The sequence below is a fragment of the Rattus norvegicus genome, chromosome 15 (assembly GCF_021556685.1).
Source record: "Rattus norvegicus strain SHRSP/BbbUtx chromosome 15, alternate assembly SHRSP_T2T, whole genome shotgun sequence".
Lineage (NCBI taxonomy): Eukaryota > Metazoa > Chordata > Mammalia > Rodentia > Muridae > Rattus > Rattus norvegicus.
In genome coordinates, this window is record NC_141548.1 from 66,575,020 (window position 1) to 66,592,547 (window position 17,528).

Sequence of the window (17,528 nt, forward strand, 5' to 3'; positions counted from 1 at the left end):
AAACACAGTTAAGTGAAAGAATAAATGAACAGATAAAATTATACTAAATATTGTGATTATGCATGCTTTGTTCATAAAGCTAAATTGGGTTTAATATTGGAGAACATTATCATAATCTAGGATATCAACAAACTGAAGTAGAAAAATAAACTTCTTATTAATAATGAAAAACATTTTCTAAATTATGTCATAATTGTTAATGAAGTTATAGCAGAAAAGTAGAGAAACAACCTGTAATTAAATGCTAAAAATTAATAACTAATAAAATCAAGATCTAAGCAATGTCTAGACAAAATTTTTCTTCTTAGCATCATTACTAAAATGACTGCTTTTGTTATTATCACAGTAAAAGTATTTTTAAATGGTACAATCAGGAATAAAAGAAAAAATCTTACTTATTGTTAATGATCACTTGCCTAAATGCTGAAATTAAAATTAATGTTTAATAATGTTATATTTTATTGATATTACAGTAAATGAAAAGATTTTCTCAGGCTTGTACCAGATTACAGAAGTAAAAATTCATATGTGTTACATTTTATTGGTACAATATTACATGTAAAAAAACAAAATTAAATGTTTAAATGTATATAATCAATACAATTAAGAAGTGGGTGGAAGAAGAGGGAGGGGAGATAGGATAGGGTGTTTATTGACAGGAAACAGGGAAAGGGAATAACATTTGAAACGGTCCAATTAAAAATAAAATAAAAAAGAATGTAAGTCAAAGCATGAGAAAGATAAAACAAACAAAAGAACATGTTAACGTATACATATTCTGTGTATTTTAAGAACATAAATTTTGTAAAAAGATTTTCTTGTCAGAGTTTGGTTATTTATTTGTTTGTATTTGAGACAGGGCCACATTAACATAGGTTGCCTCAAATTTACTATGTAGACAATAATGACCTTGAGGTACCAATCTGCCATCTTATTTGACAAAAAAAAAAAAAAAAAACAAAAAAAAAAAACACTGGGAACAATGTTAGACATTAAATTTGATGGATGGCTTTTTTGTTGTGTAGTAGTAGTAGAAGTAGAAGTAGTTGTTGTTGTTATACAGATGATTCATTTAGGGGAAGAGAAGGGAGTGAGTACCTGCATAAAGCATAGGCAACCGAGTGGACATGTACACAGGCAGCCAGAGAGGAGCAGAGCCATGAAGACAGAGGAAAGGAGGGGTGTAGAGGAAAACAAAAGACAGAAAAGGTGAGGAGAGAAACAGGTTGGGAATATATGGGAAGAGAGAGAGAGAGAGAGAGAGAGAGAGAGAGAGAGAGAGAGAGAGAGAGTCCTTTTATATGCAGCCAGCACAGGTGTTGGCGGCTGATGATGACGTAAGCCATTACTAGGTCTCTGGGAGTGGCCTAGTGAAGTCAACTGGAAGGCGACTGTATGTCTATGTTGAATCCCCTGGAACAGGAGATACAGATGGTGTGAACTGTCATGTGGGCGCTGGTAATTGAACCCAGGTCCTCTGGAAGAACAGTCAGTGCTCTTTACCACTGAACCACCTCATCGGATGGTTATTTCAACATTTTTAATGTGAGAACAAATGCCCTCAATATTATCACTTAAAAGTGGTTATAAGTATTTTCCTTTCTAGCAATCAGAACAACTATTAAATTTATTAACTGCATCAACTAAAGAAACAAAATAATTGAACAAGATTAGAAATTCTGAAAGAGCTCAATGTATACCTTAATATATTTTGAGACAAAACTGCATTTAAGTCATTCAAAAATATTATATTCTAAACAACTGATATGACAACACATTTATTTTTATAGAGAGGTTAAGTACTACCAACAAATTCATTATATATAAGTACAAAAACCACACATTCATTTATTAAATGCGTAACTGTAAAAATTAATAAAGTAAAGAGACTACAAGAATAGAAAAGGCAGTGGCTGAAACTTCATGAAGAGAGTGGAAGCTCAGAAGTTAAAAATGATAGGCAAACTTTAATAAAAAATGTTCACATGCCAAAATAATAACATGCATAGAACACAGGGATAGGAAATGAATTATTCCAAAGTCTGGCAATGCTGAAGATGGAGTTATTATCTTTAATTTATAATGGTACTTGATAAATGATAGGACTGGTGCTAAATATTAGAAAATGTGCAAAGTACTTGGAGAGGCAATTAATACAAGAACAAATTTTAATGAAAAGATTCTCAGACTCATTAGTTTTCAGAATAATGCAGAGAAAAGGAACACTGTGTTATCACACCAGAATCACAATGTCACAATTAAATCCGTTCATACCTTTGTATTGTAAAGTATGTCTAAGGACCCTAAAGTATGTTTTTTTAACATAAATGTAAACTGTTAAACATTTTTGCAAATATTTTGGAAATATGTATGAATACATAGAAAAGTAGCCCTGGTGAGCCTTGATGAATTATTTCACATATAACAAAAGTACCTACCTAGAAAAATTTCAGAAGCAATTTCTATATGGTAAAATTGTTTATATTTACAAAATATCGTAAAATGAAGAGAATTTTCATTAGTATAAGAATAACTGCATAGATTATGGCATACCATATCTATATTTCATATTCATTCTCTAAGGTTGTTTGGTAATTGGGTCATTTGAAATAATTGTAATACATAAAGGATCTAAAAATGAGGATGTATACATTTATTACATTCCATGATAATTATATTGAATTCTACAGGGAGACAAAGCTTAATGAGGAACTCAGTCAGAAAGTCTTTATAAAGAAAATGGGCACTGATGAAAATTATAACCAGTGTGGTAAGTTTAGATGTTAGACTAAATACAATACCTTCAGATGATATACTAAATGACACTAAAGCAAAAGATTACAGGAAATTCACAAATACACTAGAAGTTTGATGATATTTTTAGGAGATCATCAGTTAGTTGTTCTTTGCTTATGAAGTACGGTAGAAGAAGCTGACACCTGTGAAGAAAGGAATAAAAATTCTTCCCTGTTGGAAATGATGTTCAGAAAATATGAATGGCAATTCTACAGGTTTTTTAAACAAATTGAAAGTGTACAAAGGAGAAATCACTCCTGAAAAAATATAACACATTGTCAATCTATTTAAGCATCATCTCTAGAGATTAATTATTGTATTATTAGTTTCCACATACTACTTCTACAAAAAAGAAATATATATATATATATATATATATATATATATATATATATATATATATATTTTTATGGGACAGACCCTGAATGCCTCAGAAGTATAAAGCTGTGTGTAAACTTCTTCCTATCAAATTACATGCATATGATCTTCTATCAAAGAGTCTTTCTACTGTGTTTAGCTTTGTACCACATTTTTTTAAATTTGGTTGTTGGGTTTTTGTAGGTTAGCTTCTTGAGTTCTCTCTATATATTTTGGATATTAGCCCTCTATCAGATATGGGGTTAGTGAAGATTTTTCCCAATCTGTAGGTTGCAGATTTGGAATCTCGAATGGACAAAAAGCTCTGAAAGAAATGTTCAAAGTCCTTAGTTATCAGGAAAATGTAAATAAAAATGACCATGAGATTCTACCTCACACAAGTCAGAATGACTGAGATCAATAACTCAGGGGACAGCACAAGCTACTGACTGTGTGGAGAAAGAGGAACACTCCTCCATTCCTTGTGGGACTAAAAATTGGTACAACTACTCTGTAAATTAATCTGGTGTTTCCTCAGAAAGTTGGAAATAGACCAAACTGAAGACGCAGCTATACCAGTCTTGGGCATATACCCAAAAGACACCCCAGCATACCATAAGGACACATGTTCCATCAGGTAACAGCAGTCTTATTTGTAATAGCCAGAAACTGGAAACAACCCAGATGTCCCTCAAGGGTAGGATGGATACAGAAAATGTGGTTCATTTACACAGTTGAATACTATTCTGCTATTAAGAATGAGGACCTCATCAGTTTTACAGGCAAATGGATAAAACTAGAAAATATGCTGCAGTGACCATAGTTGGTGTGTACTAATGGTGTATAGTAAGTGGATATTAGCCCAAAAGTACAGAGTACACAGGATACAACTCACATAAATTAAGAAGTTTAACAAGTAGAAAGACCAAGTAAGGATGCTTCAGTCCCACTCAGAAGAGGGAAGAAAATAATCACAGGAGGCAGAGGGACGAAAGGGCCTTGGTGGAAGAAGGGAGAGGGAAGGGAAAGGGGGAACAAGATCAGGTGTGGGAGGGGAAGACAGGAGAGAAGCCCAGAGGGCCAGCAAAAGGAATAGAAATATGGGCCTCAGAGGTGGGAGGTGGAGAGACGCTCTAGAAAGTACCAAACAAGAGGGAGAAGTGAGACTTTCAAGATCAGTAGGATGGACCTTGGATGAAATGGCCAACAGTGGGGAGAGGAAACTTGTAGAGTCCACCTCCAGGAGAAAGACGGGGTATCAAGAGGAGGGATGGGGTTGCCATCCCACATTCAAAAACTCTTACCCAGAATTGTTCCTGTCTGAAAGAACTGCAGGGACAAAAATGGAGAAGAAACTGAGGGAAAGGAGGTCCAGTAAGGAGCCCAACTGGGGATCCATCGCTCTGGGAGACCCAAAGCGATGGTATGGTGTGCTTACAGACAGGATCCCTGAAAGCTCTGAGAGACTGAGCCACCAACTCATACAGCAGCATACAGGAGCTGGACTGAGGCCCTGACACATTTGTAGTAGAAAACTGCCAGGCCTGGCCTCAGTGGGAGTAGATGCACCTAATCCTAGACAGACTGAAGAACCAAGGGATTTGGGATGCCTGGTAGTAGGGGAGCATCCTCTCACAGCCGAGGGTGAGAAAAGAGGGACGAGGAACTGGGAATGGTGCACAACTGCTTGATTGTAAATTTTTTAAAAAAGCAGTTGTATATTATTTCAAACACAATCTTAGTTTCCTTTTCATTTCATTAAATTAAGAGGACAATCAAGTACTCATGTGTACAATGTACATAGTTTTATTAGACTGTGGAATACGACCATATTACACAACTATCACTGGTGCTACAATTGATCCTTACAAAATTTTTGCATAAAATTTAAAATTGTTGAAAAAGTCTTGCAAACAGAGATATAAAAATACCTAGGAAAGAATTTATACAAAGTAATATTTGATGAAGAAATAAATGGGTCAAGATTATTTTTTAAAATGAATTAAGTTATATAGATTCTTTAAAATTTATTTATTATATATAAGTATCCTGTAAGTAAGTTGTCTTCAGACACACCAGAAGAGGGCATCAGATCCCATTACAAATGGTTGTGAGCCACCATGTGACTGCTGGGATTTAAACTCAGGACCTCTGGAAGAGCAGCCAGTGCTCTTAACCACTGAGCCATCTCTCCAGCCCAGTTCTATAGATTTTAACTGAAAAACTTTCTATGACTTTATCAAAAGGGGAGGAGTGAAATGTAATTGAAATGATAATAAGCATTCATATTTTCATTACTGATTCTTGTACTTAAAATTATAAATTACATTTATCGTAATAGATTACAAGATTCCCACATCATCATTAATAAACTACACAGGCTGGTGAAGTTGTAGAGAAAGAGGAGCACATCTCAACTGATGGTGGGATTATAAACTGGTACAACTACTCTGGAAATCAGTCAGTCTGACAGTTCCTCAGAAAATTGGAAATAGTTCTATCTGAGAACCCAGCTATACCACCCATTGGCCTATACCCAAAATATGCTCCAACATATAACAAAGATACATGCTCCACTATGTTCATAGCAGTCTTATTTCTAATAGCCAGAAGCTGGAAAGAACCTAGATGTCCTTCAACCGAGAAATGGATACCAAAAATATGGTACATTTACACAATGGCGTACTACTCAGCTCTTAAAAACAAAGACTTCATGAAATTTGCAGGCAAAGGATGGAACTTGAAAATATCATCCTGAGTGCGGTACCCCGGCCACAAAACAACACATTTGGTATGTTCTGATACACGGACATTAGTCAAAAAGAAGCTCGGAATGCCCATGATAGAACTCACAGACCATAGGAAACATAAGAAGGAAGCAGATCAGACCAAAGTGTGGATATTAGAGTCCTAGTCAGAAGAGGAAATAAAATAATCTCTCAGAAGTAGAGGGAGAGAGGGATCTAGGAGGGAGAAAAGAGAGAGAGTGAAAAGGGGGGACAGTTCAGATATGGGGGGAGATGGGGAAGAAGTACAGAGTGTCAGGAATTTGAAAGTATATCTGTAGCAGTGTGGATGGGGGGGTGGCGACCCAACAGGAAGGACATTAGCTGAAATAACCAACAAAGGGGAGAGATAATCTGTAGAGACCATATCTAGTGGTTACGCATGGTCCCTGGTTGAGAGATGGGGACACTTACCCGCCTCAAAAATATTAATTCAGAATTCCTCCTGTCAAACGAATATGCAGGGACAAAGAGTAGATCAGTAACTGAAGGAAAGGCCATCCAGAGACAGCTATTCTAGTGGATATTTATTTTACTATTAGAAAGCATATTCATTCTAATTGCATTTTTAATTTACATTTTAAATGTTATCTCAATTCCTGTTTTCCCTTCCAGAAACCTGCTATTTCTCCCCCATCCCACCACACCCCACCCCACCTCACTTCTATGAGGGTATTCCTTCACCCACCCTCCTACTCCCTCCCACCTTTCTGCCCTGACATTCCCCTACACTGAGGCATAAAGCCTTGAATGGAGCAAGGGCCTTTCCTCCCATTGATGCCTAAAAAACGCCATCCTCTGCTACATATGCAGATGGACCAACCCATTAGTCTATCCCTGTGTTCTCTTGGGATAGTGGTTTATTCCCTGGGAGCTCTGGGGGATCTGGTTGGTTGATATTGTTGTTCTTCTTATGGGGTTGCAAATCCCTTTAGCTACTTCAGTCCCTTCTCTAACTCCTCCATTGCATATTCATAAAACTTTTCAAGATACAATAGAATGTTTATGCCTCCATAAGAATTTGTGGAACAGAACTCAGATCCACCTCAAGGAGATCAAGGGCTCTTAACTCTTGAATCGTCTCTCTAGACTATGAAGTTAACTCTAAAATTTTCTGAATGTGTCTTTATCAAAAAATAAAAAGCATAAGACTAAACTGAAAAGTTTTGAAATGTGTTGACATTTAAAACTATTTTAACTTTCAGCTTTATTATATCATTCAGCATTTACAAATTTTCTTCTGCCATCTACATAGGAACCATTGTAGATCTACCAACATACAAGCATCCTACACAAAAGTGCACATGCAATAAAAAGAAATTGGATAACACAAATATATAAAAAGAAGCAAATGCCTCACAGAAGTAATTTATAAGCATATGTACTTATGTGTAGTTTAGTTGAGTAATGAGAGAATAATCTTAATTTATATATTTAAAATCATTGTAGAAAATGGTTGATTTTATGAATGATCATTTGGAAAGCTAGCATTTGATTTTTATTTTATATTCCACATAAAGAACTAAATTCAAGCTTTTACCATGACTGGCTTTCTGTACAATATTAAGGATTAACTAGGAGTCAAGTCATTGTTTCTCTCATTGGCAATAAAAAGCATTAGTGGTGTGTGCCAAGATGATTTCAACCTAGGGATTTCAATCTGCTTTAGATGTTAAGAAAACCAATACTTAAATTTATATATTATAAAATGTCAGTTTACAGCATGAATATTCTCTCTATGGAGACTTTTCTCCTGGGTAAATGAGCAATTGTATGAGTTCACTTCACACATGAAATTCATCTGATGAGTCTTCTCATCTTCTCTCTGTGCTTTTCCCTGCCAATCTCTATTTCCTAACAATGAAAATATTTAATTACTGTACCTTGATTACGGTGAAAATTTAAGTAAATATGTTTTTAAAGAAGTCTATTTTTGGAAATACAGCTGAATTTTAACATTGATACTTTAGGACAGTAATTTTTCTCTAAATAAATATACAGTTTTAATCAAAAGCATTAACAGTACTCTGGGGCAGATTTCATGCTTAGAAGTAGTTAGCCAACATATGGAATTCAGTTATTTTGTATTTGCATGTTTTTCTTCTGTTTTGCACTTTTTTTTTTTTTATTAACTTGAGTATTTCTTATATAGATTTCGAGTGTTATTCCCTTTCCCGGTTTCCGGGCAAACATCCCCCTCCCCCCCTCCCCTTCCTTATGGGTGTTCCCCTCCCAACCCTCCCCCCATTGCCGCCCTCCCCCCATAGACTAGTTCACTGGGGGTTCAGTCTTAGCAGGACCCAGGGCTTCCCCTTCCACTGGTGCTCTTACTAGGATATTCATTGCTACCTATGGGGTCAGAGTCCAGGGTCAGTCCATGTATAGTCTTTAGGTAGTGGCTTAGTCCCTGGAAGTTCTGGTTGCTTGGCATTGTTGTACTTTTGGGGTCTCGAGCCCCTTCAAGCTCTTCCAGTTCTTTCTCTGATTCCTTCAATAGGGGACCTATTCTCAGTTCAGTGGTTTGCTGCTGGCATTCGCCTCTATATTTGCTGTATTCTGGCTGTGTCTCTCAGGAGAGATCTACATCCGGCTCCTGTCGGTCTGCACTTCTTTGCTTCATCCATCTTGTCTAATTGGGTGGCTGTATATGTATGGGCCACATGTGGGGCAGGCTCTGAATGGGTGTTCCTTCAGTCTCTGTTTTAATCTTTGCCTCTCCCTTCCCTGCCAAGGGTATTCTTTTTCCTCATTTAAAGAAGGAGTGAAGCATTCACATTTTGATCATCCGTCTTGAGTTTCGTTTGTTCTAGGGATCTAGGGTAATTCAAGCATTTGGGCTAATAGCCACTTATCAATGAGTGCATACCATGTATGTCTTTCTGTGATTGGGTTAGCTCACTCAGGATGATATTTTCCAGTTCCAACCATTTGCCTACGAATTTCATAAACTCGTTGTTTTTGATAGCTGAGTAATATTCCATTGTGTAGATGTACCACATTTTCTGTATCCATTCCTCTGTTGAAGGGCATCTGGGTTCTTTCCATTTTCTGGCTATTATAAATAAGGCTGCGATGAACATAGTGGAGCACCTGTCTCTTTTATATGTTGAGGCATCTTTTGGGTATATGCCCAAGAGAGGTATAGCTGGATCCTCAGGCAGTTCAATGTCCAATTTTCTGAGGAACCTCCAGACTGATTTCCAGAATGGTTTTACCAGTCTGCAATCCCACCCACAATGGAGGAGTGTTCCTCTTTCTCCACATCCTCGCCAGCATCTGCTGTTACCTGAGTTTTTGATCTTAGCCAATCGCACTGGTGTGAGGTGAAATCTCAGGGTTGTTTTGATTTGCATTTCCCTTATGACTAAAGATGTTGAACATTTCTTTAGGTGTTTCTCAGCCATTCGGCATTCCTCAGCTGTGAATTCTTTGTTTAGCTCTGAACCCCATTTTTAATAGGGTTATTTGTTTCCCTGCAGTCTAACTTCTTGAGTTCTTTGTATATTTTGGATATAAGGCCTCTATCTGTTGTAGGATTGGTAAAGATCTTTTCCCAATCTGTTGGTTGCCGTTTTGTCCTAACCACAGTGTCCTTTGCCTTACAGAAGCTTTGCAGTTTTATGAGATCCCATTTGTCGATTCTTGATCTTAGAGGATAAGCCATTGGTGTTTTGTTCAGGAAATTTTTTCCAGTGCCCATGTGTTCCAGATGCTTCCCTAGTTTTTCTTCTATTAGTTTGAGTGTGTCTGGTTTGATGTGGAGGTCCTTGATCCACTTGGACTTAAGCTTTGTACAGGGTGATAAGCATGGATCGATCTGCATTCTTCTACATGTTGCCCTCCAGTTGATCCAGCACCATTTGCTGAAAATGCTATCTTTTTTCCATTGGATGGTTTTGGCTCCTTTGTCAAAAATCAAGTGATCATAGGTGTGTGGGTTCATTTCTGGGTCTTCAATTCTATTCCATTGGTCTATCTGTCTGTCTCTGTACCAATACCATGCAGTTTTTATCACTATTGCTCTGTAATACTGCTTGAGTTCAGGGATAGTGATTCCCCCTGAAGTCCTTTTATTGTTGAGGATAGCTTTAGCTATCCTGGGTTTTTTGTTATTCCAGATGAATTTGCAAATTGTTCTGTCTAACTCTTTGAAGAATTGGATTGGTATTTTGATGGGGATTGCATTGAATCTGTAGATTGCTTTTGGTAAAATGGCCATTTTTACTATATTAATCCTGCCAATCCATGAGCATGGGAGATCTTTCCATCTTCTGAGGTCTTCTTCAATTTCTTTCCTCAGTGTCTTGAAGTTCTTATTGTACAGATCTTTTACTTGCTTGGTTAAAGTCACACCGAGGTACTTTATATTATTTGGGTCTATTATGAAGGGTGTCGTTTCCCTAATTTCTTTCTCGGCTTGTTTCTCTTTTGTATAGAGGAAGGCAACTGATTTATTTGAGTTAATTTTATACCCCGCCACTTTGCTGAAGTTGTTTATCAGCTTTAGTAGTTCTCTGGTGGAACTTTTGGGATCACTTAAATATACTATCATGTCATCTGCAAATAGTGATATTTTGACCTCTTCTTTTCCGATCTGTATCCCTTTGATCTCCTTTTGTTCTCTGATTGCTCTGGCTAGAACTTCAAGAACTATATTGAATAAGTAGGGAGAGAGTGGGCAGCCTTGTCTAGTCCCTGATTTTAGTGGGATTGCTTCAAGTTTCTCTCCATTTAGTTTAATGTTAGCAACTGGTTTGCTGTATATGGCTTTTACTATGTTTAGGTATGGGCCTTGAATTCCTATTCTTTCCAGGACTTTTATCATGAAGGGGTGTTGAATTTTGTCAAATGCTTTCTCAGCATCTAATGAAATGATCATGTGGGTCTGTTCTTTCAGTTTGTTTATATAATGGATCACGTTGATGGTTTTCCGTATATTAAACCATCCCTGCATGCCTGGGATGAAGCCTACTTGATCATGGTGGATGATTGTTTTGATGTGCTCTTGAATTCGGTTTGCCAGAATTTTATTGAGTATTTTTGCGTCGATATTCATAAGGGAAATTGGTCTGAAGTTCTCTTTCTTTGTTGTGTCTTTGTGTGGTTTAGGTATAAGAGTAATTGTGGCTTCGTAGAAGGAATTCGGTAGGGCTCCATCTGTTTCAATTTTGTGGAATAGTTTGGATAATATTGGTATGAGGTCTTCTATGAAGGTTTGATAGAATTCTGCACTAAACCCGTCTGGACCTGGGCTCTTTTTGGTTGGGAGACCTTTAATGACTGCTTCTATTTCCTTAGGAGTTATGGGGTTGTTTAACTGGTTTATCTGTTCCTGATTTAACTTCGATACCTGGTATCTGTCTAGGAAATTGTCCATTTCCTGAAGATTTTCAAATTTTGTTGAATATAGGTTTTTATAGTAAGATCTGATGATTTTTTGAATTTCCTCTGAATCTGTAGTTATGTCTCCCTTTTCATTTCTGATTTTGTTAATTTGGACACACTCTCTGTGTCCTCTCGTTAGTCTGGCTAAGGGTTTATCTATCTTGTTGATTTTCTCAAAGAACCAACTTTTGGTTCTGTTGATTCTTTCTATGGTCCTTTTTGTTTCTACTTGGTTGATTTCAGCTCTGAGTTTGATTATTTCCTGCCTTCTACTCCTCCTGGGTGTATTTGCTTCTTTTTGTTCTAGAGCTTTTAGGTGTGCTGTCAAGCTGCTGACATATGCTCTTTCCTGTTTCTTTCTGCAGGCACTCAGCGCTATGAGTTTTCCTCTTAGCACAGCTTTCATTGTGTCCCATAAGTTTGAGTATGTTGTATCTTCATTTTCATTAAATTCTAAAAAGTTTTTAATTTCTTTCTTTATTTCTTCCTTGACCAGGTTATCATTGAGTAGAGCATTGTTCAATTTCCACGTATATGTGGGCATTCTTCCCTTATTGTTATTGAAGACCAGTTTTAGGCCGTGGTGGTCCGATAGCACGCATGGGATTATTTCTATCTTTCTGTACCTGTTGAGGCCCGTTTTTTGACCAATTATATGTTCAATTTTGGAGAAAGTACCATGAGGAGCTGAGAAGAAGGTATATCCTTTTGCTTTAGGATAGAATGTTCTATAAATATCTGTTAAGTCCATTTGGCTCATGACTTCTCTTAGTCTGTCTACATCACTGTTTAATTTCTGTTTCCATGATCTGTCCATTGATGAGAGTGGGGTGTTGAAATCTCCCACTATTATTGTGTGAGGTGCAATGTGTGTTTTGAGCTTTAGTAAGGTTTCTTTTACGTATGTAGGTGCCCTTGTATTTGGGGCATAGATATTTAGGATTGAGAGTTCATCTTGGTTGATTTTTCCTTTGATGAATATGAAGTGTCCTTCCTTATCTTTTTTGATTACTTTTAGTTGGAAATTGATTTTATTTGATATTAGAATGGCTACTCCAGCTTGCTTCTTCTGACCATTTGCTTGGAAAGTTGTTTTCCAGCCTTTCACTCTGAGGTAGTGTCTGTCTTTGTCTCTGAGGTGTGTTTCCTGTAGGCAGCAGAATGCAGGGTCCTCGTTGCGTATCCAGTTTGTTAATCTATGTCTTTTTATTGGGGAGTTGAGGCCATTGATGTTGAGAGATATTAAGGAATAGTGATTATTGCTTCCCGTTATATTCATATTTGGATGTGAGGTTATGTTTGTGTGCTTTCATTCTCTTTGTTTTGTTGCCAAGACGATTAGTTTCTTGCTTCTTCTAGGGTATAGCTTGCCTCCTTATGTTGGGCTTTACCATTTATTATCCTTTGTAGTGCTGGATTTGTAGAAAGATATTGTGTAAATTTGGTTTTGTCATGGAATATCTTGGTTTCTCCATCAATGTTAATTGAGAGTTTTGCTGGATACAGTAACCTGGGCTGGCATTTGTTTTGCACTTTTTTAAAGAGAACATTAGGTTGGGTGGTAGGAAAGTTGGGGAATGGATCTTGGGGGAGTTGAGAGGGGAACAATATGATTAAAAACATTGTATAAAAATCTGAAATATAAACACATTAAGGCACATCTCAACATATTATATTGTTATCTATTCTTAATGTTCTTTTTAAAAGCCTTTCTAGACTTTTTTAATAAAGAAGGAGATTCATAAGACTATATTTGTAGGACAGACTAGGAATTCTATGGTGCTTCCTAGGTTCAGTAACTTTTAGTGTGATACCCACTCCATAAAGATACATTAATCAGACCCCTTGACCAAACAAAGAATAAGTGAGCACAGGGGAAAAGGTATTAAAAAAAAGGAAGGAATGAAGAAAGGAAGGAGGGAGGGGGAGGGAGGGAGGAAAGGAAGGAGGAAGGAAGGAAAGAAGGAAAGAAGGAAAGAAGGAAGGAAAGTGGGAAGGGAGGAGATAAGCATGAATGTGGTAAGTAGATATTGTTGAACCATGTTAGAAATCCTGAAATTGGATAATGACAAGATCTGAGTGTAAAGAAATGGGAATTAATGATATACAGCATGGAAAAATATTGAAATGATTCAATGTATTATATTCCTTATGCTCAGCTGTGAACTCCGTGAATAGAAAGAAATATTTTAGACATCTATGAGCATTTTAGCTGCAGAGAACTTCGGCAAGCACATACAATTTATTTTCGTCTAGCAATTTAATAGATCTTGGCTTTATTTTATTTCTTTACAATTTTATTTGATGTTAGTCATATTTTATGCTGGCTTAATTTACAATTGTAGTCATGTGGTACTGGACATACATCCTTTGCACGTTTATCATCTATATCTTTTGTTAAACTTCTTACTAATTTTCTGACTATATTGGAATTGGTTTCTGTGAGTCTTTTATTTTCTTTAGTCATGGTAATAAAGCACCACAGAATGAAAGGACTGCAAAAGATGAATATTTCCTCTTGAGATGCTGGAGACTAGATGTATAAGATACTGTTCTGGACACTGCTAGTTTCTTCTGAGTTGATAAAAGGAGAGTTTATCCAGGGATCTCTACCAACTGTTGGAGCCTTGCATCGAAATGTTGGTGTTTCTTGGTTTGTGGAAAAGCCACTCTGTTCTCTATATACTCCACATGGTACTCCAAGTTTCCAGTGTGTATGCCTATACCAAATCTGTTTTATTAATTAGGACATAGTTCATACATATTTAAAGTCAACTGTCAGTAATTGCCTCATATCCACTTGATTATGGCTTGAAGGTGTGTATCTTTAAATGGAGTTCTAATATGAAGTTATGAGAATTATGAATATGGTACTTGAAATTTTGGAAGATGGTCTGTAAAAGTCAAGGTACTAGAAGCTCAATGTTACAGATACTATTAGAAATTTTTCATATCCATATGAATATGTATGCCTTTTCAGTGGCCAATCACATTTGGGTTAACAGGACAGTGGAGAAGTTCAGGCTCACCAAGCAAAGCACTATCAGAACCTTAGAAAATAGAATCTGTAAACATAAACCACATTGCTACTGGTAGTAACAAAGCAAGACGAAAACACGGGAGAGGAAATTGTGGGAAATGTTTAGATAAATGAAGAAAAAATGTAAATCTTTAAAAGAAATTCATAACACATAGAGCAATAAATTTAGGACAAATAACACGATTACTTTTTATATCTAAATACAAAATTATTTAATATATAAAATATAATATAAAAGACACAAATATTTGCAGCTTTCATAAGCACTTGGGAAAATGTAAGGGAAAAATTTACTAAATTGTGTTCCTTGGTTTTGATTAGATGGAGCCGACTCTGAGGTAAGGGGAACTTTCCACAATGTGGCAGGTATAGGAATGACCTGGTTTACAATGCAGTGAAAGTTTCTGTATTTGCAACTCATGCTGTCATCACATTTTTGCTCAAAATGGTGAGTTTATTTCATCTAGATCATTTTTCTGGGAAAATCAAGAACTACAGACTATGTCTCTACTTTCTGATTTTTTTCCAATTTCTTTTTAGGATTTAATGAAGCAAGAATCAAGATTGGTTTGCAAGATACATAAAACTGTGCCCAATACATCTATTAAAATCAATAGCAGCAATAAGAATGACTTATAGGCATGGTGGAAGATGGAAATTTTATGATCATCTGATACCTGGAGACTTATCTTGCCTGGCAAACAAGTAGCAGGAAGAAAGACTTAACTGGTACCCCACAACACAAACTTTCTCACATTCAAGATATTAGAAGTAGCAAAAAATAATATTTAAATTAAAATCTTGATGTCTTCTTTAATTTTGATATGGTACATTGTTATATTTGTAGAGTTTTCCTAGTCTCTAGTCAATATTCCAAGAGTCTCAGTTGGTTCCTGAAACACAGACAGTATCAAGCTATTTTAACATCCCTATTTTTTATCCCATGTAAATATACTCAGCATTAAGGCCTATTTTCATTGAACTAAGAATTTTCCATGTATTGCTGTAATATGTGCTCTGGAAAGTTGACCAGCATGAATTTATTTTTTCTTCTACATAGTTTCAGGAAGAAGATACAAATTCTTAGCCCCATCATCTTACTTCTTGTCTTAAGTCAGTAAATTATGCCTTTGTTTCTTGAAGAGAATACCTTCTCTTTGGAAAATTTGAATCAGCATCACCAGGTAATTAATAAAAGATCATTACCAAAGACAGTAATATCTACTCAAATATGTAGATTACAATATAATAACAATTGATACATCACAACCAAGATGACTTCTAAGTGGCTAAAAGCTAAGTAGCAAGTATGATGTGGATGTTGTACCTTTACATGTACATGACTCAGGTAAGGAGAGAAAAAAGGTATTAGATTTAATTACATCACTTTAAGTCATTTGTATTTTAAATTTTATGGCAGTATGATTCTGGAATTTCCAACTAATAACATAAACAGTAACAGGATATAAGTTAATACAGTAAAGGTAAGTAAAAATCAAGAAACGATTTTTTGTTTTTTTTAGAGATACTGGTTCTTTCTTTATGTGATGATTATGTGAATTTATATAGTCAAAACTGCCTTGAAATGGTGCTACCTTTGCAACAAGCTTATTTTCTACATCATCGTATGTTTTTCCCAAAAAGTTCTCTCCTTGATCAAATTTTATTTATCTGATTCAAATACGGTTTCACTCCTTCAAGATCAATCTTTAAGTATATGTCATAAAACTCTGTCACCACTGGCTCTAAAATTTTGCCAACTCAAGTCCTATAGCACCTGGGACAGCTAGGTAGATCTTTCCCACTTCATGCTCCAAACCCTTGACTGCTAGGTTCCTTTGGGGCATATCGAAAACTTCATCTGGTCTCCTATGACTAAAGACCATCATAAGAACCCAGGCACAAAGAATGAGGGTAATCTAACGCCACCAGAACCCAACCATTTTACTCCATTAAACCCTGGATATAATAACACAGCTAAGGCACAAGAAAATGTCCTTAAATCAAGTATTATGATGATGTTAACAGGCCCTTAAAGAAGTCATAAATAAATCCCTTTCTGGAATATAGGAAAATACAATCAAATTGATGAAGGGAAGGAATAAAACTGTTCAAACAGAATATAAGAGATAGAAGAGAGAATCTCAGGCAAAAAAATTATAGAAGAAATTTATACATATGTCAAAAGAAAGGTGAAATCTTAAAAAGTTCCTGAAAAAAATTGAGAAAATCTTGGGAAACAGAAAAGAACAAACCTAAGAATTATTTGAATCAAAGAAGGAGATTACCAGCTCCAAGGCCCAAAAGATACTTTCATAAAAATCATAGAAGAAAAATTTCCAAACCCAAAGAAAGAGATATCTATAAACACTCAAAAGCTTGCATAAAACAAAATAGATTGAATCAGAAAAGAAAATTGTCCTGCCATGTAATAATCAAAACACAAAACACAGAGAAAAACAAAAAGAGTATTAAATCTGCAAGGGAAAAAGACCAAAGAGCATATAAAAGCAGACCTACAAGCACTAAATCCAGTACTCAAAAGAGAATCTAAGAGCCAGAAAGGTTTAGATAGATGTCTTGTAGTCTCTTTGTGACACCAGCCCAGATTACTATACCAGCAAAATACAGCAAGACTATAGCCAACATCTAAATAAATAGAAAGAAACTTAAAGTAATTCCACTAAAACCAGGGATGAGATTAGGCAGGCTTTTCTCTTCTTATCTATTCAATATTGTACTTGAACTTTTAGCTAGACCACTAAGCCAACCGAGGATATCAAGGAAATACAGATTGGAAAAGAAGTCAAAATATCACTATTTATAAATGATCATATAATAACTGACTCAAAATATTCCAGAAAACTACTGTACCTGATAAATACTTTCAACAAAATGACATGATACAAAATTAACTAAAACATGTCAATAGCCCTTATACAAACAGTAAGTGGGCTGAGAAAGAAATTAAGAAAACAAGACACTTCAGAAAAGGCACAAATAATGTAAAAGATCTTGGTGTAACTTTAACCAGGCAAGTGAAAGAACTGTGTGACAAAAACTTCAAGTTCTTGAAGAAAGAAACTGATACGGATATCAGAAGATGAAAAGATCTCCCATGATCATCAATCAATAGGATTAACATGGAATAATGGCCATCCTAC